Below are 24978 nucleotides of genomic sequence, written 5' to 3'. Positions count from 1 at the left end.
GATGAGTGGAGATTTGTCTAGTATAGTCAGACATAGCAGTTTGTAAAGTTAGCAAATGTGCAAACATCCAATCTAAAACTTTTTTAGTAGCAGGTATGTAGATGCAATCAGGGTCAAAAGCTTGTAAAATTTGTAGACGGTGTTGACTTTGCTGTATTAGCATTGCAAACATCTCCACTTGTGATGTATCATAGAGTCATAGAATGACCTGGGTTGAAAAGGACCTCAAAGATCAGCTAGTTTCAACCCCCCTGCTATGTGCAGGGTCGCCAACTGCTAGATCAGGCTGCCCAGAGCCCCATCCAGCCTGGCCTTGAATGCCTGCAGGGATGGGGCATCCACAAGCTCCTTGGGCAACCTGTTTCACTGCCTCACCACCCTCTGTGTGAAAAACTTCCTCCTAATATCTAACCTAAACCTCCCCTGTCTCAGTCTAAAACCATTCCCCCTTGTCCTATCACTATCCACCTTCGTAAACAGCTGTTCCCCCTCCTGTTTATACACTCCCTTCAAGTATTGGAAGGCCACAATGAGGTCTCCCCAGAGCCTTCTCTTCTCTAAGCTAAACAAGCCCAGTTCCCTCAACCTTTCCTCATAGGAGAGGTGCTCCAGCCCTCTGATCATCTTAGTGACCCTCCTCTGGACTTGTTCCAAGAGCTCTCCGTCTTTCTTGTACTGGGGGCCCCAGGCCTGGATGCAGTACTCCAGATGGGGCCTCACAAGAGCCAAGTAGAGGGGGACAATTACCTCCCTCTCCCTGCTGGCCACTTGTCTTTTAATGCAGCCCAGAACACAGTTGGCCTTCCAGGCTGCAAGCACACACTGCTGGCTCATGTCCAGCTTCTTGTTCACCAGGACCTCCAAGTCCTTCTCCACAGGGCTGCTCTCAAGGGGTTCTTCACCCAGTCTGTATAAACACCTAGGATTGCCCCAACCCAAGTGCAGCACCCTGCACTTGGCCTTGTTAAACCTCATTAGGTTTTCATGGGCCCACTTCTCCAGCCTGTCCAGGTCCCTCTGTATGGCTTCCCTTCCTTCCAGTGTATCGACTGCACTGCTCAGCTTGGTGTCATCTGCAAACTTGCTGAGGCTGCACTCGATGCCATCATCTATGTCATTGATGAAGATGTTGAAGAGCACCGTTCCCAAGACCAACCCCTGAAGGACACCACTTGTGACCAGCTTCCACCCTGACATAGAACCATTAATCTTAACTCTTTGGCTGCATCCAGCCAACCAATTCTTAATCCATCGACCAGTCCATCCTTAAAATCCACACCTCTCCAATTTAGAGAGAAGGCTGCGGTGAGGGACCATGTCAAAGGCTTTGCAGAGGTCCAGGTAGATGACATCCATCGCCTTTTCCCCATCCACCGATGCCATCACTCCATCGTAGAAGGCCACCATGTAATGGTTCTTGAGAATGTATGCGGTAAGAATATCCATTTGAGGATGATGAGAGAATCTTTTATTGAGGTATCCCATTGACATAACAAGCTATATGGTTGGTAAGAGTTTGATATTGTTGTAAGAGATACTGGAAGTAATGAACAAACATGATGGCTGTATTGATGTTTCAGTGATGTTATTACAGAGTCTAATCATTGTAGCGCTTCTGGTGTTAATTGTCTCTTAGAGGTTAGATCTGGTTCTCCTCTGAGTATTTGGAATAGAGGGTGTAGATCTTAGTGTCTGCACATGGGATACTATTTTGAGGGTTTGCAGCTGAATGGTATGAGATGGAATTTTCCATCCTAAATATTTCCACGGAGAGCTGTGTTACACCTTTTCTTCAGCTATTTGTAAACCTGCAGATTGTACTGCCTGCCGGACGAGCAGTATAGCATCTATAATTCAGTAAAATAAAAAGTCCCCCCCGTGTAACAGAAGAATGTTCTAACAGGAGGGTGCTACACCCGTTCCTAAGGGGGCCCATCATGCCTATTGGAATAAAAGTCGTGCTAACGGCGCTATCAGTCAGCGTCACTGACTGGGCGGTGGCCAAATCCACTCCTGCGTTGCCAGCGATGGCTGGTCTGAGTGAGCTGGCCAGGCGGTGGATGGCTGATTCAGGTCTGCATTTGTTGTTATAGCGCGTGGTCCATCTCTCTTACAGTTTCCCAGCAGATCAAGGGGCCGCCCATCAACATGGTCAAATTATTCATCATCTGGGCAGTAGTCTGATCTCGGTACTCAGTCATAAACACAGTATATTGCATGGGAGATAGAAATTTCCAATCATGAGAAGTCATAACATAGCTGTTACCGATTCCAACCAAAAGATTATAGGTAAATACAAACTGAATTCCGTTATCTTTCACTGACTTCCTTAGCTCTTCTACCGCCTCATAAAGCAGGGATTCCCTCCAAGGGTGCTGATTTGCATATCACAGGAAAGGCTTGCAACATGTCAGTATCACCCCATGACAACGCCTCTCTTCTGCATTTCTCTTAAGCACTGTAGTCTTTAACAAAATTACATGTTGGAAGCAGAAGCGGCGGAACGGGGGGGGGGGGGGGGGGGGGGGGGGTTGCGCGGCATGGGTGCTGTGGGTCGGGCTGTGACTGCAGGAGCTGCGGGCGCCTCACAGCAGGAGTGGCAGTGCTCTCCAAGGGCTGCGATTTAACTTCTTCGTGACCGGGGCAGGGTTGGGTGTTTGCCTTTTCGGATTTGAATGCTTCCACTATTTAAACATGTAAATGTTTAATCAGCAGTCTTGTCTGCAGTAATGTCCCAGAGTTTTGTGCCAATTTTGTCCCAAACCATCTCGTCAAAAGAAAACCCAGTCATCGGAAACGCAGGGACATATTTTCTTATCCCATCAAGAAAAGTAACTAATGCTGAAGTATATACAGGTCGATTCTGAAACTTTAAAATTCACTGTAATACTTCATGATTTACTTGTTGCTCCTTTGCTTTAGTAAATTCCCCATGGATCCCGACTGCTCACCTTCTATCCTGCAGATAAGTGATGGGCACGCAAAATACTCTCTCCGTCGTTCAGTTGGGAAGCGCTGCCAGACCAGGTTCATTCAGCCTTGGCATGTTTATTGCTCCACATGGTAGGTGCCATTTGCAGCATCTGAGGCACAGACTTAGTTTTTATCTTCTGGAGGCGTCCTTGGTTCTCAGCATTCTTTTCTCATGCTGTTTACCTTGTACCGCAGCTTCTGCTCAGAATATTCTTTCTTAAATCCCCACGTCATGGTTTTATGATTTTTGTTATCAGTATTCCACATCTTAACATTATGTAGAGCACTGGGAGTTAAAGAGTTAATGCACCACTTCCATGGACTGTCAGTATTTCCGGGTACTGGTTCTCAGAAGAGAAAAGCTACATATCCCAGAAGATTTTCACTGTTCTGTTTTTGTTTTCTGTTTAGAGGGAAAAATAAAACTGCTTGCAAGTCATGAGACTGCCCATTCTTTTACTGCTTGTCTCTGTGGTGTGTTCTTTCTAGCTCTATCGCCTTCAGCATTAGAGTAATGCCTTCAGTTTTGGGCACTCTCATTTATTTGGCTTATTAACTTCAATCCCAATTAACTTGTATTTCTGCTATTGTAATTAGTAAATTAATTTTCCTCAGATCATTGCCATTTTTTAAAAATTATTCCTTTCCTTCTTTGTTCCTTCCCCCCCCTTTGCCTTTTTTTGGGCTCGTGGATCTGCTGTCCCCCTGTCACCAACACAGATAGATCTAGATTTAACTCCATGACAATATGAACATGTTAACATTAATTCCTGAAATAAACAGTTTTCAAAAGCTGGAGCAAGTGTGACAGAGAGCCACTTGTATGGTTAGGAATCTGGAACACAAAATGTACAAGGAAAATCTGAGTTAGTTGATTTTGTTTAACTCTGGTGAAGCTAAGAGAGATTTAAATTCTCTCTTTAACCAGCTAATAAGCATTTATGTAGAGGTTGTAGACAAACTCCTTCAAGGTGCTCAACAAAAGAAGCCTCAGCTGCAGTTGCAAGTAACAGAAGTACTGATTAAGATTAAGGAAAAATAAAATGAAAACAAATCTTCATCCTTTGAGATAGAACTTGACTGGGAAGGCCCTTAGTGACCTGATGCTGTGTCACAGTTTGGCCCAGTTTGGCCTAGTTCTATGATGGGAACAAAAGGAACCGTAGTCCTATTCCCTGGGGAAAAGGGGAATGGGGGTAGGGAAAACGTAGGGAGATGGGCCTAGACAAGAAAAAAAAAAACACAGTGACAACCTTTTAAATTCATTATATGTCCAATCAGAATCAGAATCAGAATTACTGAAAAAGTTACTCTTACAATTAGAAATTGTAGATCTATTATGTAAGAGCAGATATGAAGCACAAGACAAAATAATTTTGTACTGTAATTTAGGAAATAGAATAAGCTCTGAGTGATGCTTCTTTTTTGAAAGGCATATTATTAAAACTGAGTCAATAGCACTTCGGTGAGATTCTTTCTGTTTTTATCAATGTTGTGTGTACAAGAAGTTTGATTTTGTTTCACAATGGTTTTTGTTGTTTAATCTTTGTCACGTAGTTGTCTAGATAAATCTGTGTCCGTGACAGCGGGCAGCAGGCCTGCAGGCCCACCAGACCAAAAAAAGGGAAAGGGAAAAGAGGGAAGATGGGAGCTGGGCCCAAAGAAAGAAACAGCGGCAATGATCTAAACAGGAAAGTTACTTTTATTAAATATGATATTGAAACGCAATATAAGACAATATAATACAGTAGAATTGGAATTGAGACTAATAAATCAAATAAAATGAGTGTCTGAAACCAAAGGCCTTACTCTGAACTGAAGGTGAAACGTGGTTTTTAACAACCCATTGTGTTGTTAAATTTTACCAGAAGCTGGTACATGATAGAGCATATGGTAAATCCACTCGATGCCATGATCTTTGGCCCAAGTATTTACAAGAGAATTTTTGAAATGAGTCCCATTATCTGACTCAGTTCTTTCTGGGGTGCCATGTCGCCACAGGACTTGTTTCTCGAGACCCAGTATGGTGTTTCGGGCGGTAGCATGGGGTACTGCATATGTTTCAAGCCACCCAGTGGTTGCCTCCACCATGGCAAGCACATAATGCTTACCACTGTGAGATTGTGGCAAGGTGATATAATCAACCTGCCTATGCCTCCCCATATTTATACTTTTGCCATTGCCCTTCCCCACAGAGAGATTTCATCCTCTTGGCTTGTTTAATTATGGCATACATTTCACTGTCATGAATAACCTGTGCAATAGCATCCATAGTTAAGTCCACCCCTCAGTCTCTACCCCACTTAGATATTGCATTTCTTCCTTGATAGCCCGAGGTCTCACGGACCCACCGAGCTAGAAATAATTCACTCTTGTGTTGCCAGTCCAAGTCTATTTCAGCAACCTTAATTTTGGCAGCTTGGTCTACCTGATGATTTTTTTGTTGTTCTTGGACACATAGAATCATAGCATCGCTCAGGTTGCAAAAGACCTTGAAGATCATCGAGTCCAACCATGACCTAACCATATTACCCTAACTCTAACAACCTTCTGTTAATTCATGTCCCTGAGCACCATTTCCAAGTGGTTTTTAAACACATCCTATATCCACCTCCCTGGGGAGTGCTATTCCAGTGCTCAACAACCCTTTCTGTAAATAAGTTTTTCCTGATATCCAACCTAAACTTACCCTGGTGCAACTTAAGGCCATTTTCCCTTGTCCTATCACCTGTTGCCAGTGAGAAGAGACCAACCCTGCTCTCTCTGTAAGCATCTTTCAGATATTGGAAGAGAGAAATAAGGCCTCAGCTCAGCCTCCTTTTCCCCGGACTAAACAGCCCCGCTTCCTTCAGTCTCTCCTCGTATGGCATATTCTCCAAGCCCTTCACAAGCCTTGTTGCCCTTCTTTGGACCTGCTCCACATGAGCATCTATATGATGCACCTTGTCACGAAGTTAACTAGATCAGTCTATGCCCATGACAGGGGGGCAGTAGGCCCTTGCCCCCCCCTGCACAACAAAATGGGAAGGGAAAGGGAAAAGGGATAGAGAGCTGGGAGCTGGGCTCAAGGAAGGAAAAAAAACCCAGATGCAATGATCTATGGAGGAAAAATTATTTTACTAACTGTGATATCGGAATGCAAGATAACACAAAACAATACAATCTAATTAAAATTGAGACTAGTAAATCAAATAAAATATGAGAGAGAGAGAGATCCTGAGATCGAGTCATACCTGAAAAGCTTGGAATGGCTAAGAAAACATCTTCCAACACCCACTGCCAGGCAGTAAGAGACTGCCTAACCAGGAAGGGCCACATCCCGTGACTTCTGTGATTTATAGGGATAGGTACCTGGAATTGCAGGATTAACACTTAAACTCCCAGTGCACTACATGATGTTATGATGTGGAATACTGAAAACCAAAAAATCACAAAACCATGACATTCCACTCCTTATTCTACATCACTACATCATGCTTAGTATATATACATGTATACAAACAAACAATGATTAAAATGCATTACACATGTTTATATACATACATATACGTAGAATTACTGACTGCACTCCCCCAGCATCAAGTTTCCTTGTTGTACACATTGAACATCACCGTTTTTCTGCATAGCCCAACAAGTGGACCCTGGTCCCTGGGCAAAAACAGTACCACAAAGAGGTTTTCCCTTTCCAGAAGCTGGCAGAACCCAAACTGCTTTTCCCAACATGCTCTTTATGCGTACAACAGGGACGTTATCTCCCTCTACAATATATAGGGATCTAGATTTTGCAGGATCATCACGATTGACTGATCCTCTAGTGTTGACAAACCAGGTGGCTTCTGCCAATTGCTTCTCCCAGCGCTTCAGTGTTCCACCACCCTTTGCGTTCAGTATAGTATTTAACAATCCATTGTATCATTCAATTTTACCAGAGGCTGGTGCATGATAGGGAATATGGTAAATCCACTCAATGCCATGATCTTTGGCCCAAGCATTTACAAGAGAATTTTAGAAATGAATCCCATTATCTGACTCAATCCTTTCTGGGGTGCCATGTCGCCACAGGACTTGTTTCTCGAGACCCAATATGGTGTTTCGGGCGGTAGCATGGGGTACTGCATATGTTTCAAGCCATCCAGTGGTTGCCTCCACCATAGTAAGCACATAACGCTTACCATTGCGAGATCGTGGCAAAGTGATATAAATCAACCTGCCATGCCTCCCCATATTTATACTTTTGCCATCGCCCTTCCTCGCAGAGAGGTTTCATCCTCTTGGCTTGTTTAATTGTGGCGCCTGTGTCACAGTCATGGATAACCTGTGCAATGGCATCCATAGTTAAGTCCACCCCTCGGTCTCTAGCCCATTTGTATGTTGCATCTCTTCCTTGATGACCTGAGGTCTCATGGGCCCACCGAGCTAGAAATAATTCACCCTTGTTCTACCAGTCCAGATCTATTTGAGCCACCTTAATTCTGGCAACTCGGTCTACCTGATGGTTATTTTGCTGTTTTTCAGTAGCCCGACTCTTGGGCACATGAGCATCTACATGGCGCACCTTTACAACCATATCATTTATTCAGTCAGCAATGTCAGTGGTGGCATACCATTTGGCTGCTTTTGACTCCAGTTCATACTGGAGTTCTAACATGTCCGGCACAGCAGCACTCAGTGGGGGTGTGACTTCATTGAGGCCATGTTAGTCCACCGTCAGCCTCCATTCTCCACTGGCTCTATGCACCGGCCATATGGGATTGTTAAAACATGACTGAGACTGATCACTCCCTGACTCTCTAGTTGATGAATCAACTTATGAATGGGGAGCAAGGAATCCTTGTTGATTCGGTACTGCTGTCTGTGCACTGTTTTTGTAGCAATCGGTACCTGTTGCTCTTTTAGTGGTAGCAACCCCACAACAGATGGATCTTCTGATTGGCCAGGCAAAACAGACAACTGCTTAACACCTTCTTTGTCTACAGCTGGTATTCCAGAGGTCCATCGATACCCTTTGTGATTACTGAAATATCCCCTTCTGAGGTAATTGATACTAGCTACACAGGGAGCCCCTGGGCTTATCACAATTGGGTGCTTTTGGCAGTCTTTTACCATTGAGGCTGATTTTGGCCTCCAACATAGTCAAGTCATGGGAACCCCCAGTCAACCCATGAACATAAATTGATTCTGTCCCTTGTTGACTCGAGAGCATTAGAGTGCACTGTGCACCATTGTCTGCCAGTGTCTTATATTTCTGTGATTCTGATGTGTCAGTCCATCTTATCCACACAGTCCAATACATTCTATGATCCCTTTCCTCCCCCTGGCTGGGGGCCCATTTATTTGTTACCTCTGTTGATCTTACGGCTATTGCTGTGTACCACAGGAACTGGAGCAATAACGTTTTTGGAGAAGTTCACCTTGGTGGTTTATCCGTCTTGTAATTTTTACCCATGTTTGAAGTGCAGGAGTGGGTTTTTTATGCCACTTCTTCATATCTTCTCCATGGTCATGTATGTAATGCCACAAGTCAATACGCGACAGTCTTACTGTTGTCACTTGTTCGAGCAAGAGGACTTCTTTTGATAGCTGAGATGTTGGATGATGCCAATTGGGAGAAAACCAATTTGATCAGTCACTCCAGCAGGCTGTTTTGGGAATCCTGGTCCCAATTGGATGTATATGATACCACCATGGATCCATCAGCATTAAGCACAGTAGACAGTTTGTCTATTATATCTTCTTGTTTGCTCTCCATTCTGTCCAGTTTTTCTGTCACCTTTGCAGTGGCTGAAACACAAGCTTGCAGTGGGCTTAAACGTAACTCAAAGTCTTGAAGTTTATTAATCAGCTCATTTATAAGGGGTCTCCTTTCCCCTCTGCCATACGTTGCTGCAAATGTACTGGCGTACTTTTCTGGTGCAGTCTTTGTGAATTTATGCCACATATTTAGCGTACACCCAACTCTCTCAGGATCATGCTCTTGGTCTGGATCATCAGGTATGAAGGTGGGGTTATTTAAGTGTATGGGAACTGTTGAGTCACAACCTGAAACACTGATTGATCACCTGAGGCAAGCAGTGAGTCAGTCATGGGAACACAGGTGAAAGCAATTTCACCTGTGTGACCCTAAGGGGTGGAGCCTGGCTCCACCTCTCCTGGACCCCATTTAAGGGCTGACTGCCACTAGGGAAGGATTTCTTTCTGAATATTCCTCCCTCTAGAGTTTTTTGTTGCAAGCCTAGGACATGGGTGTGTGTTTTGTTTTTGATTGACTCTTTCCACCACGATAATCTTTCTAACTATAGTCCTGTAAAATACCATCCTAAACACGCCACTCTTCTAACTGTATGTTTGTTAATTGTGCAGTAACATTTCCATCACAGCATATTCTTTCAAGTTACACATGTGTTTTTCCTTGTCAATCCTTTTCTTTTTCTTAGACATCAGATCATCTTTGAAGGTTTTTTTTTTCTTTTATGGCTAACAGCATCCTCTTCCAGAGGGTGAAGGCCTTATTCTGGCATGTACTAATACCTTCTATTAATGGCTGAGTCCTTAGCAATGCTACCCAGTTGGCAAGCTTCTCTACTGTCTAGCCACACACTGTTGTCCCCATTGACGCAACATGGAAGTAACCACGTGATAAGAAGCTCATTTGGGTGGTGTGAAAAGTCTTTTCTCAGACCTCAAATTTCATTCCTTTTCAGAGATCAGTAACGGTAACTATGTCTTGCTCGCCCCCTACTCTTTCAGGACTTCTTGTTGCCCTTCTGGGTGTTGGTGAGCACAATCTTATTGAGGGCCTTGGTTCCGTGACTAGCAGGGCAGAGGTATTCACCAATCTGCGCCTCCAGAACAGAAACATGGGACCCTGAGTAATTAAAAACAGTGGCAACGATCTGAGAAGAAACAATCTAATTTACTAAATATAGTATCAGAATGTGAGATAACACACAATACAATATAATTATTGTATATATATATACAATATATACAGTATACATTATGTATATTATTATATGTATATTATTAAGTATACAGTATATCTACAGAGATACAATATAATTAGAATTGAAGCTAATGAACCAAATATAATGAGAGAAAGAGTATCTGAAGTGTGGAAAGGCCTTACCATAACTCTGAGGTGAGATGCGGAGTTGGGTCAAGCAGCAGGGAGGAGAGCCAGAAGAGCTGTCTTGTGACATTGCCAGGGCTTATATCTCCTCTCTGAACACAAAATGTTCTGGGGTATGTAGTTGTTGTTCTCTTCCAGACAGGTGCCTGGAACTGGAGCATTAACTCTAACTCCCAGTGCACTACATGATGTTATGATGTGGAATACCAATAACCAAAAATCTTAAAACCATGACAGTTAGCAATTTTGTTTTCTAAACTATTAATGATCAATGCTTTTCTCAAATTGTTCTATTGTGGGAAAATATTTTAGTGGATTTCTGAGTATTTTTTCCAAATAATATTTAAAAGAATAGTTAGCTCTTTCTTTCAGATTATCCATTGCATTTGTTAAAACAATTAATAAATTGAATTAGTGTATCACGTAAATATCAATTTTATTTAAGCCCAAATCTCTATTTTATATAGGATAAGTAGGGATGTTAAAATTCAAGTTAGTGACTTTTTTCCTCTTTCGCTATATGTATCTTTTTTTCTCTCCTTCTTATGGCAAGCCTTTGTTGACAGAAAATGCAACAAGCAGAAAAACTTTTTATATGTGGCTTCATTGTCTTGAAGCTTGTGTTGTTGCTCCCCTGCATGGAACACTGAGGCTAGGCGCATCAGGATCATAGCCAGTAATATTATGTACAATAACTAGGATGTCATGATTTAACAACAACAACAAAAAAAAACCAAAACAAGTCTAGTAAGAGTTTGTGCACTTACTAAAATTGTTAACTGTAACTTAAGATTAATTTTTTTTCAAGACTATGTACATTAGAAGATATTTTAGACTTCATTTATGAGACCAGTTTCTTTCTTATGCAATACCCACTGCAAATTTTTCTCATTACCTCATATAAAACCTTACTTGAAAAATAAAAATCATTTGCAATCAGCAAGCTTTTTGAATCAGCACTGTTGAAATTATATTTGAATATTTTCACTCAGTCTCATGCTGATACTTTGAAAAGGATCCAGCAGCAGTCCCGTTGCACGCTGTTTTGAAGGTCCAAGGCAACAGCAGCAGTGGGGGGGAAGAGCAGCAGTAGCGTGGCTGGCTGGCCTTGGACAGCAAGCAGGTAGCAGGAAGAAGTAGCAGAGCCAATCCAGGAGCAAGCATCAGGACTCAGGTAGCAGGCCCAGGAGAATCCGTCAGCATGCAGGAATTCCACAATAAGGAATCTGATGGCAGACACCGTTGTTCTTCTTCAGCATGCTGGTAGAGTGCAGAGCAAGTCCAGGAAGGAGAGAGGCAGGTCGTGAGGTTTCTCATGTTGGAAACTGTATAATCAATAGATATCGAGATGTTATAATCACAAAACAATCAAGAGAGTTAGACAAAGTAGACAACGATCACAAAAAAAGAATAGGTGGAAGAGCTTACCCTTCAGCTGAGCTCACCACAAAACACCAAGAGAGGTGATCTCCAGACAAGATCCTTCCCCTCTGGTAGCCAGCTCTTAAATAGGTCTAGAAGGGGTGCAGCCTGGCTCCACCCCTTCCGGCAGCACAGGTGAACTGTGCTCCTCTGGCTGACTCATGGCTTGCCTCAGGTGATTAATCAGAGGTTCAGGCTATGACTCAGCAGTTCCCATACACTCCACCCCTTCACGGCGTGAACCAATGATCAGGTTAACAAAAGGGTAAGCTTTCCCTAATACAGAGATCCGGTATATCGTGACACTTATACAATTTTATTGCGACGTGCGTACAATTCAAGACGAGTGATAATTAGTGGATGTCTATTTTCTTCTATGGGCCAGTGCTCGATGATGTGACTGGAGGCATGAGGTCCTGAGGTGCAGGCCTGCTCTATGTTCCATCAGTCCCATGCAGACCATCACCGGGTGTTGTATGTGATCTAACAGCAACACTGGAACACTTGATGGCATTTTGTTCCTTCCGGTGATCCTGAAGGCTCACAGACTCATGGGGAGTAATACAGATGTTTTACAGGTACTAGGAGGGGAAGGTCTGCTCTCCAGGGCAAGATACAGGCCTCATTTCTATCCTGGGTCAACACTTCCCCTTGTACTGGGGCACGCCCTGGCCGCCTGTACCACACCTTCTGGCCGGATATCTGCGGCTGCATAATGATATCAGGCACCAAAGGAGGTGTCCTGATCTGCCACAGGGACACGATGGGGCTCCCTTTAGCAATACAGATCGGAGTGTTGACCACAACATCAGTAGGCCATGTACCTATTACTGGAGGGACTACTGAGCCTCCCACCTCCAATAGTCGCCCCCAAAATGCAAGTAGGCCATACCACTTGGGTATTACCAGCACCTTCCAGGGCCATTTTATTTTATGGGTACCCGGATCTAAATTCTCAGGGGCAGGGAGCAGAAGATTACTTTCGTTACCAATCTGGGGTCTTACATGAAGATCAGCGCCAGTAATTTGGATCCTAAGTGGGGTGGCCCATGTCGTCTGCAACATTCTCAGGGCACTGGGTCTGCCATCTCGGGGTCTTTCATTCAGGTCCCGCAGGGTTTCATACAGTCTTTTCGTCCACCCCTGCAAGGACTGGGAGTCTGTCTTCAGGGCAGCCTTAAGAATACCGTTATAATGTTCGATGAGGCCTGCCCCCGTTGGATTATATGGCAGGTGGAATCGCCATTCAATGTTATTTTCTTCTGCCCAGCGCTGTATCGTTGCACCAGTAAAATGAGTCCCTTGGTCGCTCTCGATGACTTGAGGTGTCCCGTAGGCAGACATCAGTTTAGTGAGTGCCTTGATGGTATATGCCTGGTTTGCTTTCGGTACCGGATAGGCCTGCAGCAGCCCACTTGCAGTGTCGACACAGGTCAGGGCATATCTTGCCCCTTCGGAGCGAGGAAGGGGCCCGATGTAATCGACCTGCCATCGCTGGAGAGGATTGTGTCCCCTAGCAAGATGGGCTGTTGTTTCAGGCTACGATCTCTGTTGCATCTTGGAGCAAGCGTCGCAATCCTGGCATGCCTGGACGATATCAGATAGTTGTATGGGCATTCCCCATGCTTTAGCAGCTGCCCACATTGTCTTTTGTCCAGCATGCCGTAGTTTCTGATGTAACCAGCGGGCAATGTTCTCAGATGGTGAATTCTCAATCCATCGAACTCGGGCCAGTGTGTCAGCTTCACCGTTTCCTGGTGAATGTAAGGGCTGATGACCAGAAACATGGTAGACACGTACAGTCCTGTGTTTGACCGTATTCCATATATCTAACCACGTCTTTGCCCCAGAACGGTTGGGTGTGGATAGTCCATTCCTGGGTGGCCCACTGTGCAATCCAAAGAGTGAGCCCCCAGGACACAGCCCAACTATCTGTGCAGATGTTCAGGATACCATCACCGGGTTCCTTGGTTATAACCATCCACACGGCTCGCAGTTCTGCCCATTGGCTACTCTGACCATCCCCCTCATCGAACCAGATTGTCTCGGTGGAAGGATGGTATGCTATTGCTCTCCACTTGCACGTGTTGCCCTTGCTGGACCCATCTGTGTACCAGGCATCTTCAGGGATAGGATATTTCCCCTCCTGAACGGGACTCTTCTCTGGTGGAGCAACCAGTGTTTCTTTTCGTGCATCACTGTGATACATAACTGGGCCTAGGATCTTCTGGAGTTCTTCTTTCAAGGGGGATGAAGACAGACTGCTCCTTTGGCTGAGATAGGCGACCCATCGTGCCACTGTTTGTGCTTGGGCCACCCCTGTCTTAGGAAGGTGGGTCAGATCTTTCACCCACCCCTGAAATGGCAGAGTGGTCTTGACTATAACTGCAGCTGTTTGAGTTATTGGCTCTACTGCCTGTAACGCCTAATAAGCAGCCCATAACTGTTTGTCAATCATACTGTATTTTTCTTCTGCTCCCTGCCAAACCTTAGACCAGAAACCAACGGGGGTCCGAACAGAGCTCTGGCGTTGCCACAGGCCCCAACCGAAGCCGTCTTGAGTAACATGAACGTCCAACTCGGCTGGGAGGGGAGGATCAAATATACCCAATGCCTGGGCTTGTTTAACTGCCAGTTTCGCTTGTTGGAAAGCATCCTGTTCAGTTTTCCCCCAGTCCCATAGCTGCCCCTTTTTTGTGAGTCTGTATAGTGGCCTTAGCAGCTGCACTAGGTGAGGTATAAAGGAACGCCAGTAAACCAATGTACCTAGAAACTCTTGCAGCTGCTTTGATGTTGTAGGGACTGGGAACGCCTGAACCTTATCTATGACAGCACTGGGTAGCACTCTGGTCTTTCCTGACCAAACCACCCCCAGGAATTTTACGGACAGGCCTGGACCTTGCACCTTTTGGGGATTTATAGCCCATCCCCTCTGTTGTAAATAGGCCGTTAATGAATCTGCTGCCTGTCCTACTGCCTCCAGTGAGTTGGATGTCAACAGGAGATCATCAATATAATGATATAGGTTAACATCATCAGGTTTTGTCCAATCAGCCAGGTCACATGCCACTAGATTGTGACAATACGTTGGTGAATGTACGTACCCCTGTGGCAGGACCTGAAAGGTCCACTGCCTGCCTCCCCACGTAAACGCAAACTGATCTTGTGATTCCTCAGCATTTGAATGCTAAAAGAATTGAATTTGATGCATTTGAAAGAATGCATTTGCTAGATCTAGGACACAATGATAGGTTTTTATCTCCCTACTCAATGTGTCCACTAGGGAGGCAATATTGGGCACGGCCGCATGAATAGGCGGTGTGACCTTATTTAATTCTCTGTAATCTACTGTCATCCTCCATGTGCCATCCGACTTCCGCACTGGCCCCATGGGGGAGTTATACGAGCTGTATGCAGGTCTTATAACACCCACTTTATCTAATTCCTGCACCATTCTCGATATTTCATCTTGCCCACCCGGGAGTCTATACTGTCTAACATTAGTAATCCGGCGCGGTTTCAACAGGCAAACAGGCCCATGTTTCGCATGGCCTCTTAATATCGCCTGCACCGCCCAGATACTGATACATCTTTGTCGAAGTCTGAACTCTCCCAAAGTTTTTTGGAGAGCCAGACCCCATAGACTATCTATGCCCAGGATGTATTCTTGGACTGGGGCAATAGACACCTTGTACTCCCGGGGTGGGAGACGCCCAACCCCCAGTTTTAACCATGTTTGGGTGACAGGAAAAGTCTGTCCCTCAAAACCACCAATCATCACTTTGTCGCCATCAAATTTTCCCAGATCTCCATAGATAATTGATGTTTCTGCTCCTGTGTCTAATGCCATCACTCTCTGAATATTTTTTCGGGACCAATAAATCGTTAATACTACATAGGGCCTACGGTCCCGTCTGGAGGCCCTATGGGGACTAACATCCCTTGTCACTCCATGAATTGTACTAGGGCCAATTCTTTTGCTTCCGATGGCTCAGGCATTGTGGCCCGAGACACCAGAGGTGGCTTTTTTTTCCTAGAAGACTTTATTTTTTCAAATAGGTTCCATGTTGTTGTTGGAACCCTCTCTATAACCCTCACCCTTGATTTCTTACGGTAGTTCTGGAATTTTTATTTGCCCTTTAGTTGTCTCCAGTGCTGGAGAAGGACATGGTTTGGCTGGTGGTCCATCTTAGCAAATTGAACCCCAGCCCGAATTGCATCATTAAACATTTGTTTTCGGTATACCCTTACAGGTCCCAATTGAGGAGCTCAAGTAGCCGGTATTTTGGTTTTACTTACCTGCAGGACCTTTTCTTCTTCCACTATCCGAATGTTACGCCTTGTCCGCAGGCGTTCTGTTTCTCCCAAGTCAGTGACTAACTGGGCAGCCTGCTAGACTACGGCTTCTGAGGCCACAAGGGGATTTAATATAGAGACAAGGGTACCATAGAGATGGGAGGGAGCTTGCTGTAAAACTAAATCTCTCATCCCTGCTGAAAATTTAACCGTTTCAGGGCCATCAAATGCATCTTCATAGATAGCCTCTCTTACACCCAGTTCGCGGATATAATTTTGAAGGTCCTCCATGGAGGACCACATGCCTGTATGTAAAAGTATGTCCGATTTATTCGGCCATACCATACGGCAGGCTGCCATTAACCATTCTAGTACAGAATGGTTTTCATCAAGGTATAGATTACCCACGTATAACCTCTGTCTGAGAGCAGGATGGACAGTCATGGTGGCCAACTTAGCTATTTCTGGGCCATTCACCAAGACACTTTCTGCCCCAGAATCCCATAGTCTCAATAACCAAGCCAGCACACTTTCTCTAGGCTTCTGCCGAAATCATTGTACTAAGTCCATCAATTCTGTTGCCGTGTATGGCCGACCCGTTACGTGTAAATTAGTCTGGGCAGGGGGCCACTGATCAGGCAGCACCCCTGCCGGTCTGTCCTGTACTTTTTTTGTTTTCTGGGTTATGACAGGACGGACTTCCAGTGGATCAGTCAGAATTGGACATTCAAGGTCTGATTTGGATTTCTTGTTCTCCTGATCAACTAAGTCTGTTGATTCAGGAGTCTGGTCATCATTTATTGAAATGCTATGAATTTGGCCTACGGGAAGATGTAGAATTGGCTTCTTCCCTGTTAAAACGCCAAGTTCGTACTCCAGTTTTTCAAAACGGCCTTTCAAAAGCTGATTTTTAGTTTCTTAAGTATTATTTCTTATATCCGCATAATTTAAGGCACTTAATAATGGCCATGCCACCATGGAGGCAGCCAATTGTCTTTCTTTGGTAGTGAGGACATCCTTGCCACGTCCTTGAAAATAGTCCGCCATGCGATATGGGGAGATATTGCCCATAACGCGTAAGGGACCCCATTTTTCAATGATAGCAGCTAACTCATAATAGGGTGATCCCTGAAATCCTGGGATCTGCCCTGGAATCATTTTCTCTAGGGGAGTATTGTTCTCCCCCTTGACCCATTTATAGAAATTCCAAAGAAAAGACATGATATTAATTTTAGTATATTCGGCCTGCCTGGCTCGCCAAGTGTATAATCAATATATATCAAGATGTTATAATCACGATATAATTGTATAATCAATAGATATCAAGATGTTATAATCACAAAACAATCAAGAGAGTTAGACAAAGTAGACAACGATCACAAAAAGAGAATAGGTGGAAGAGCTTACCCTTCAGCTGAGCTCACCACAAAACACCAAGAGAGGTGATCTCCAGACAAGATTCTTCCCATGTGGTAGCCAGCTCTTAAATAGGTCTAGGAGGGGTGGAGCCTGGCTCCCCCCCTTCCGGCAGCACAGGTGAATTGCCTTAACCTGTGCTCCTCTGGCTGGCTCATGGCTTGCCTCAGGTGATCAATCAGAGGTTCAGGCCATGACTCAGCAGTTCCCATACAGAAACCTTTTCTTCTTCATGAGAAATCTGTTGCCAGAAAACCTCACCTCATGGTTGTAGGATCCCTTTTTTTATCCTTCTTTTTCTGCTAGCATGGCATTCCTGGGCGCTTGGGTAAGAGTCATGTGCAGCATCTCCTGAGATGGCCATCTTCTTTGAGATAAGCCCACACAGAAGACTACTTCCTGGCCATTAATTTGTGGTTTATCTCTCTCTCGTTGCCCCTGGTCTTGTTCATCTGTGTCCCTCAGACAAAGGATTTTGCAGCTCTTGCTCAGGACTTGTCCATCAACGTTCTCCAGAAAAAGGACTTCTTAACCCTTGCCCAGAACTTTCTTGGACTTGTTCATCTGTGTCCCCAGCAAGCTTTAAGACAATGATGTAAAAGAATAATCTCTTACAAATATACACTGTATAGGTATAGTGAAGGAAAGAGCTACTAGGACATGCTGTATATTATCCACATTGTAACACTATAATGCAATAGAAAGCACAACAACAATAGCAGAGTAGCAAACTCCAAGGTTGCTGCAAGTGAGTTTAAACCCCAACATAGCAGCTGTAGGCAGAAAAACAAAGAAAAATAAAACACGTTTACTTTTCAAAAGCCTCAGGTACACAGAAATCCTAAGCAAGAAATCTTTCTCTCCACTGCCAACCCTTAAATGAGGTCTGGGAAAGGGTGGATCCTGGCTCCACCCCTTCCAGTCATTCAGGTGCATTGCATACACCCGAGCTCCTCTGGTCCCACCAGGTGCTCTATCACTGATTCAAGCCTTGACTTAGCATTTCCACTACACATATGGAGAGACCTTTTTAATAGACGTATCTAGGCAAGCGTGTTTTTAATGACATAGTAACAGTGTTTGAAAAGGCACTTTTTTCCTTTATATAAAGGTTTTATGTAATCTGTAGCAGAAATCAATTATTGTTAACTTTTTTTGAAGAGCGACTGAAGGAACTGGGGCTGTTTAGCCTGGGGAAGAGAATGCTGAGGGGAGACCTTATTGCTCTCTTCCAATACCTGAAAGGTGATTATAGTGATAGTGGGGTTAGTCTCTTCTCACTGGTGACAGGATGAGGGCAAACGTACTCAAGTTGCACCAGAGAATATTTAGGTTGGGTATCAGGAAAAACTTCTTTACAGAAAGTGTTGTTAAGCAGTGGAATAGGCTCTCCAGAGAGGTGGTTGAGTTACCACCCCTGCATGTGTTTAGAAACGGTTTGGATGTGGTTCTCAGGGACATGGTTTAGCAGAAGGTTGTTAGAGTTGGGGTAGTATGGTTAGGTTGCGGTTGGACTTGATCTTTAAGATGTTTTCCAACCTGAACTTTTCTATGGTTCTATGATTCTTTAGCAGTTTCTTTGCAGATTCAGCATTTTTTGCATTTCTTGCCAAGTTCAGTTCCATCTGTACCTTGGCTTTCCAGATCCTATCTTGTGGTTTAATCTGTCAGACGGCTGAAAACCACACAGCCTTTTGCTCACTCCCCGCTCCACACACCCCTGCACTACAGCAGGATGAGGGAGAGATTTGGAAGAAAAGAAAGAGCTGGTACTCGTAGGTGGTGATAAAAGCTATTTACTATGACAGAAAAAGAAATAATATTAATGATAATATATATAAATATACATATACATATATATATATATAAAATCACAAAAAGTGAATGTACGAAGCAGTTGCTCACCGCCTGCTGACTGATGGCTCAGCCAGTCCCAGAGCAGCAGCAGCAGCTGTAGCTCCCTCAGCCATCTCCCCTCAGTTTTAGAGTTTTTCTTGTGATGCATACGGTATGGAACTTCCCTTTGGCCACTTCAGGTCATCTGTCCACATTCTGTCCCCTCCCAACTCCTTGGGCCCCCTAGTCCCATTGATGGCAAGGCAGCACAAGAAACCAAAAAGATGAAACGTCCTTGGCTCTGTGCAGCACTGCTCATCAACAGATAAAAAGTAAGTTTTTGATAAGCAGTGTTGACATAGAGTTGACCAGATCAATCTATGTCCATGACTGAGGCAACAGGTCTCTGCCCTCCCCCCCCACCCCAGTCCCACAAAAAATGGGAAAGAAGGAAGGGAGGAAAAGAACAGTGGCAACAATCCATGGAGGAAAAGAACAACAGCAACAATCTATGGAGGACAAATTATTTTACTATAATACCGGAATACAAGATAACAAAACATATACAATTTAATTGAAATCGGGATTAATAAATCAAACAAGATGAGAGAGAGAGTTCCCGGGGCCGAGTCAAACCTGACAAGCTTGGAACGGCTAGGAAAGCACCCTCCAGCACCCACTGCAAGGCAGCAAGACAGCGCCCCCCCCACCCGGAAGGGCTAGATCCCGTGACTTCTGTAACGTACAGGGATAGGTACCTGGGATTGGGGCAGTGACGCTTCAGTGCCCCGTACACTACATGATGTTTTGATGTAGAACATTGAAATCCAAAAACAAAAAAAACAAAAAACCATGACATTCCACCCCTTATTCTACATCGTTACATCATTGTATAACCAAGATGTTATAATCACAATATAATCAAGAGAGTAAGGCAAAGCAGACAACGATAACAAAAAGAGAATAAGTGGAAGAACTTAACCTTCAGTTAAACACACCAGAAGACACAAAAAGAGGGGAGCTCCAGAAGAGACCCTTCCCCTCTGGTAGCCAGCTCTTAAATAGGTCTAGGAGGGGTGGAGACAGGCTCCCCCCCTTCTGGCAGCACAGGTGAATTGCCTTCACCTGTGCTCCTCTGGCTGACTCATGGCTCGCCTCAGGTGATCAATCAGAGGTTCAGGCAGTGACTCAGCAGTTCCCATACACATCATGCTTAAAATATATATACATATATACAAACAAACAAAAAATGATTAAAATGCACACATGGCTATATACATATACATAGAATTACGAACTGCACTCCCCTGGCATCAAGTTTCCTTGTGGTACACATTGGACATCCTCATTCTTCTGCATTACCCACCAAGTGGATCCTGGTCCCTGGGCAAAAACTGTACCACAAAGAGGTTTGCCCTTTCCAGAAGCTGGAAGAACCCAAACTGCCTTTCCTAACATGTTCTTTACATGTACAACAGGGACTTTATCTCCCTCTACGGTATGTAGGAAACTGTATTGGTTAGGACCATCACGATTGATAGATCCTCTGGTATTGACTAACCAGGTGGCTTCTGCCAAATGCTTCTCCCAGTGCTTAAATGTCCCACAACCCAGTGCTTTTAGCATCGTTTTTAACAATCCATTGTATCGTTCAATTTTACCAGAGGCTGGTGCATGATAGGGAATATGGTAAATCCACTCGATGCCATGATCTTTGGCCCAAGTATTTACAAGAGAATTTTTGAAATGAGTCCCATTATCTGACTCAATTCTTTCTGGGGTGCCATGTCACCACAGGACTTGTTTCTCGAGACCCAGTATGGTGTTTCGGGCGGTAGCATGGGGTACTGCATATGTTTCAAGCCACCCAGTGGTTGCCTCCACCATAGTAAGCACATAATGCTTACCACTGTGAGATCGTGGCAAGGTGATATAATCAACCTGCCATGCCTCCCCGTATTTATACTTTTGCCATCTCCCTTCCTCCCAGAGAGGTTTCATCCTCTTGGCTTGTTTGATGATGGCACATGTTTCACAGTTATGAATAACCTGTGCAATGGCATCCATAGCTAAGTCCACCCCTCGGTCTCTAGCCCATTTGTATGTTGCATCTCTCCCTTGATGACCTGAGGTCTCATGGGCCCACCGAGCCAGAAATAATTCACCCTTGTTCTGCCAGTCCAGGTCTATTTGAGCCACCTCAATTCTGGCAGCTTCGTCTACCTGATGGTTATTTTGCTGTTCTTCAGTAGCCCGACTCTTGGGCACATGAGCATCTTCATGGCGCACCTTTACAACCATATTCTTTGTTCGGTCAGCAATGTCTTCCCACAGTTCAGCAGCCCAAATAGGTTTACCCCTTCTTTGCCAGTTATTTTGCACCCACTGCTGTAACCACCCCCATAAGGCATTCGCTACCATCCAGAGACAAGCTATGGGCCCCACTGTCCCAACAGGGAACCAACCAGGAAACAAGAGTCTCATTCGGGCGCCGTGTAAACTCCTTTCTTGAACCTTGGATTTCAGTCATCTTTAGAGGCCGGCGAGTAGTAATAGAGACTTCCTCTTCATCACTCTCTTCTGCACGTATCTTAGTTTTCCCTTTTGCCTTTCGCGAGGGTGGTGGCTCTGAGGAGGGCCCCTCGCCTGGATCTTCCTCCACTTCCTCCTCCTGTTCTTCTCTTTTTCGTTCAAGACGCGAAGACACTCATTTCCATTTCTTGCCCTCCACAGGAGCAACTGGTATTGTTACTGGTGTCTCCTGTGATAGATTAGATTTGACTTGGGGATTTTCCCCTTTGGCTTGAACCTCAGCTCTGAAGCTCTCTCTCTCCAGAATGGTATTATATAGGGCACAGTAAGCACAAGCCAAAACCCAAATAAGTTGTACCTCCTTAGATTTATGTAAGCCGCATAGTCCCTGACTCAAATACTGGCTTAGTTTCTCAGGATCCCACAGGTGTTCAAGAGTAAAATCCCATGACACTGCGGGTCCCCATGCTTCTAAGAGCTTTCCTAAACCTCTCCATATTCCCTGCCAGTCATCATTCTCTAGTTTTGGAGAAGACTCCTTCCCCTTATTACAAATGAATTGGAATACATTCAGAAGAATTGATGACACGCACACCAACATGACTATTAATTCAGGATTCAAAAAACGTTTGACAAACCGAGAAGAAAACCCAGAGACTGGTCTGAACATCGTGTTGTTTGTAAGATTAGCTATTCCATTTGGGATGTAGTTGTTTGTGAAAGTAGCCATTCCTTCTGGGATGTAAACGTCAAAATTCAAATCATACCACATTGCAAGTAGGTAAAACATAGGTGTCTCCATCAGTGCCCTTAGGTAGTTATGTATGAATGCAATTCCACAACACGTAAGTGTGAGATGGATTATTGGCCAGTAGGTTGTGAGTAACACCATTGCTTTAAATCCTTTACCCAGCACCCCCACGATAACGAGTGGGTTCATCACTGGTGCTTGCAAAAAAAAAAAAGGTTAATGAATTGAAGCCAACAAGAGGAGGGGAAAAAAAAAAGGGAAAAAAAGAAAAAAAGGCACTACCCAGACTAAGTAGTGCTCAAAGTTTACAAATATCCCAGAACACTGGCAGTACGCCTAATCTTTCAAGGTCAGGTTTTCCAGCACAGAAACCTGAACTACTGATAATGCTCCCTAACGAAGCTCTCTAACAGCAGAGAGAAAAAAAGATTTGTTCTAAAAGCTAAAAAGCAATTGCCCCACGTTGGGCGCCAAAAATCTGTCACAGAGTTGACCATATCAATCTATGTCCGTGACAGGGGCGACAGGCCTCTGCCCTCCCCCCCCACCCCAGTCCCACAAAAATGGGAAAGAAGGAAGGGAGGAGAAGAACAGCGGCAACAATCTATGGAGGAAAACTTATTTTACTATAATATCGGAATACAATATAACACAATATATACAATAATTGAAATTGAGATGAATAAATCAGAGAAGATGAGAGAGAGAGAGTTCCCAGGACCAATTCAAACCTGGAAAGCTTGGAACGGCTAGGAAAGCACCCTCCAGCACCCACTGCAAGGCAGCAAGAGAGCGCCCCCCGACCCGGAAGGGCCAGATCCCGTGACTGCTGTAATGTACAGGGATAGGTACCTGGGATTGGGACATTAACACTTTAATACCCCGTACACTACATGATGTTTTGATGTGGAATACTGAAACCCAAAATAAAAACAAACAAACAAACAAAAAAAACAACATAGAACCATGACAAGTGTTTTTCTCTTAAAGCCAAAACATAGCATCATACCAGACACTATGAAGAAAAACATTCTCAGGTGAAACCAGGGCATCTCTCTGCATGTCTGGATGGCATCCTTGTCTTTTTCTCTGGCCACATGTTCCTGCTTCCACTGTTTATGCATTTCCTTCTCAGCCTTCAGTTTGACTAGCAGGACTTTGCTTAGTCATGCTGATTTCCCGCCTGTCCTGCTTGATTTCTTTAATGTGGGAAGATTCCTGTATTCGTATCTTCAAATTCTATTTTATTTATTGCTGATATTGTAGAACGTGAAACTGTTTTGTATATAATATAAATTTCCTGTTTTTCTACATGCTTTCATAGTGTTTCATATGTTTTCATAGTGTTCTATCATTAATAATGTGTTATCTGGGTTTCTGATGCTCCCCCCTCTGCTGCTGCACCAACCCCCTACTCGGTTGTTAAAGTTAGGTTCATATCAGAAATTTTATAGCTTTCAGCATTACCATTTTAACCTTAAGACAGTTCCACGAGTGATTAATTACTTTTCAGTCCTAATGCTTTCATTCCTAAGACTGAGTTAATGAACCTATATATTACAAAAGTGTTCCTTCCCCCCCCCCCCCCAACTTAAGTCTTAGATAATGTTTTTTTAACTATTCTTCCTTCCTTTTTATATTGCAAAAGCATTTCACTTTGGAAACGTTTAACAGAATTACAGTTATTTATTTAGATGTAGCTCTGATTTGGATACCTTAAGTCCACCCTCTTGTGGGTATATTTATTGTTTACTCTGTCACAGTATCTTATTTTAATGAGAAATAGAGAATACTCATTCACACTCTCTCCCGTTTCTGAAGTGATTTCTTCCCCTTAGGATTAGCTTATAGACTAGGAGAGATTCATACATACTGTCAAGAAAAGTAGCTTATTGCAAAACAGGGAACCTCTTAACTGGCTATGAGGCAGTGTCTTAAATTTTATCTTTAATCTTCTCAGAAATATATTAGGTCAGTCATAAGTTATTTATTATAATCTGAAGATACGAGGGCTACCTCTTATGATGTTGGCCCACAGATTCAAAGATAGATGTTGATGGATGGTAGTTGAGTTTGAAAATTCCCACCAATATGCCATTTCATGTTGTTGCTGTGCAACAGATGGCAGCAGAGGGGCAGTCTGACATGGAAGTGCACGCAAAGCAAAGATGTGTTACTGAATTCCTCCACATGAGAAAATGGCACCAGTAAAGAGAAAGACTACTCACGTTCCAGATGGCCATAGCAGATTTGTACGAGCATGGCATAAAGGCTCTTGTTCATAGTTAGCAGAAATACATAGCTAATGGTGCTAAGTTGAAAAGTAGTGCTTCGTAGCTCAGAATTTGGTCTATCAAATATCATTATTGTGCTCTTTGTATCTGTTGTAGTTTCTATGGAAATAAATAGGCAACATTACTCTAAGAACAACCTATATTGTAATGATGTAATGGGATGATAATTGTACAACTACAAAATCTTCAGCTACAACAAATGAGAACAAACCCAAATGCAACATCCACAAACAAAAAAATTAAAGAAAAAAATTATTTACCTTTGGAAAACTTCAAGTTGAGAGAGATCTCCACTGCCAACCCTTAAATGGTGTCTGGGAAGGGGTGGA

The 24978-nt window shown here is 43.9% G+C and overlaps 2 protein-coding genes across 5 annotated transcripts in view; one reads left to right on the top strand and one right to left on the bottom strand.

The window, feature by feature from the left end:
• Nucleotides 1-24978, bottom strand: part of LOC125686405 (uncharacterized) — a 354680-nt gene that overhangs the window by 69849 nt on the left and 259853 nt on the right. The window lies entirely within an intron of this gene.
• LOC125686395 (nipped-B-like protein) overlaps nt 1-24978 on the top strand; it is a 254045-nt gene that overhangs the window by 31841 nt on the left and 197226 nt on the right. The gene's annotated exons all lie outside the window — the stretch shown is intronic.

This window comes from Lagopus muta, chromosome W (assembly GCF_023343835.1).
Source record: "Lagopus muta isolate bLagMut1 chromosome W, bLagMut1 primary, whole genome shotgun sequence".
NCBI lineage: Eukaryota > Metazoa > Chordata > Aves > Galliformes > Phasianidae > Lagopus > Lagopus muta.
Note: the sequence above shows the minus strand (reverse complement) of the source record. Positions and strands in the feature narration are given on the sequence as shown.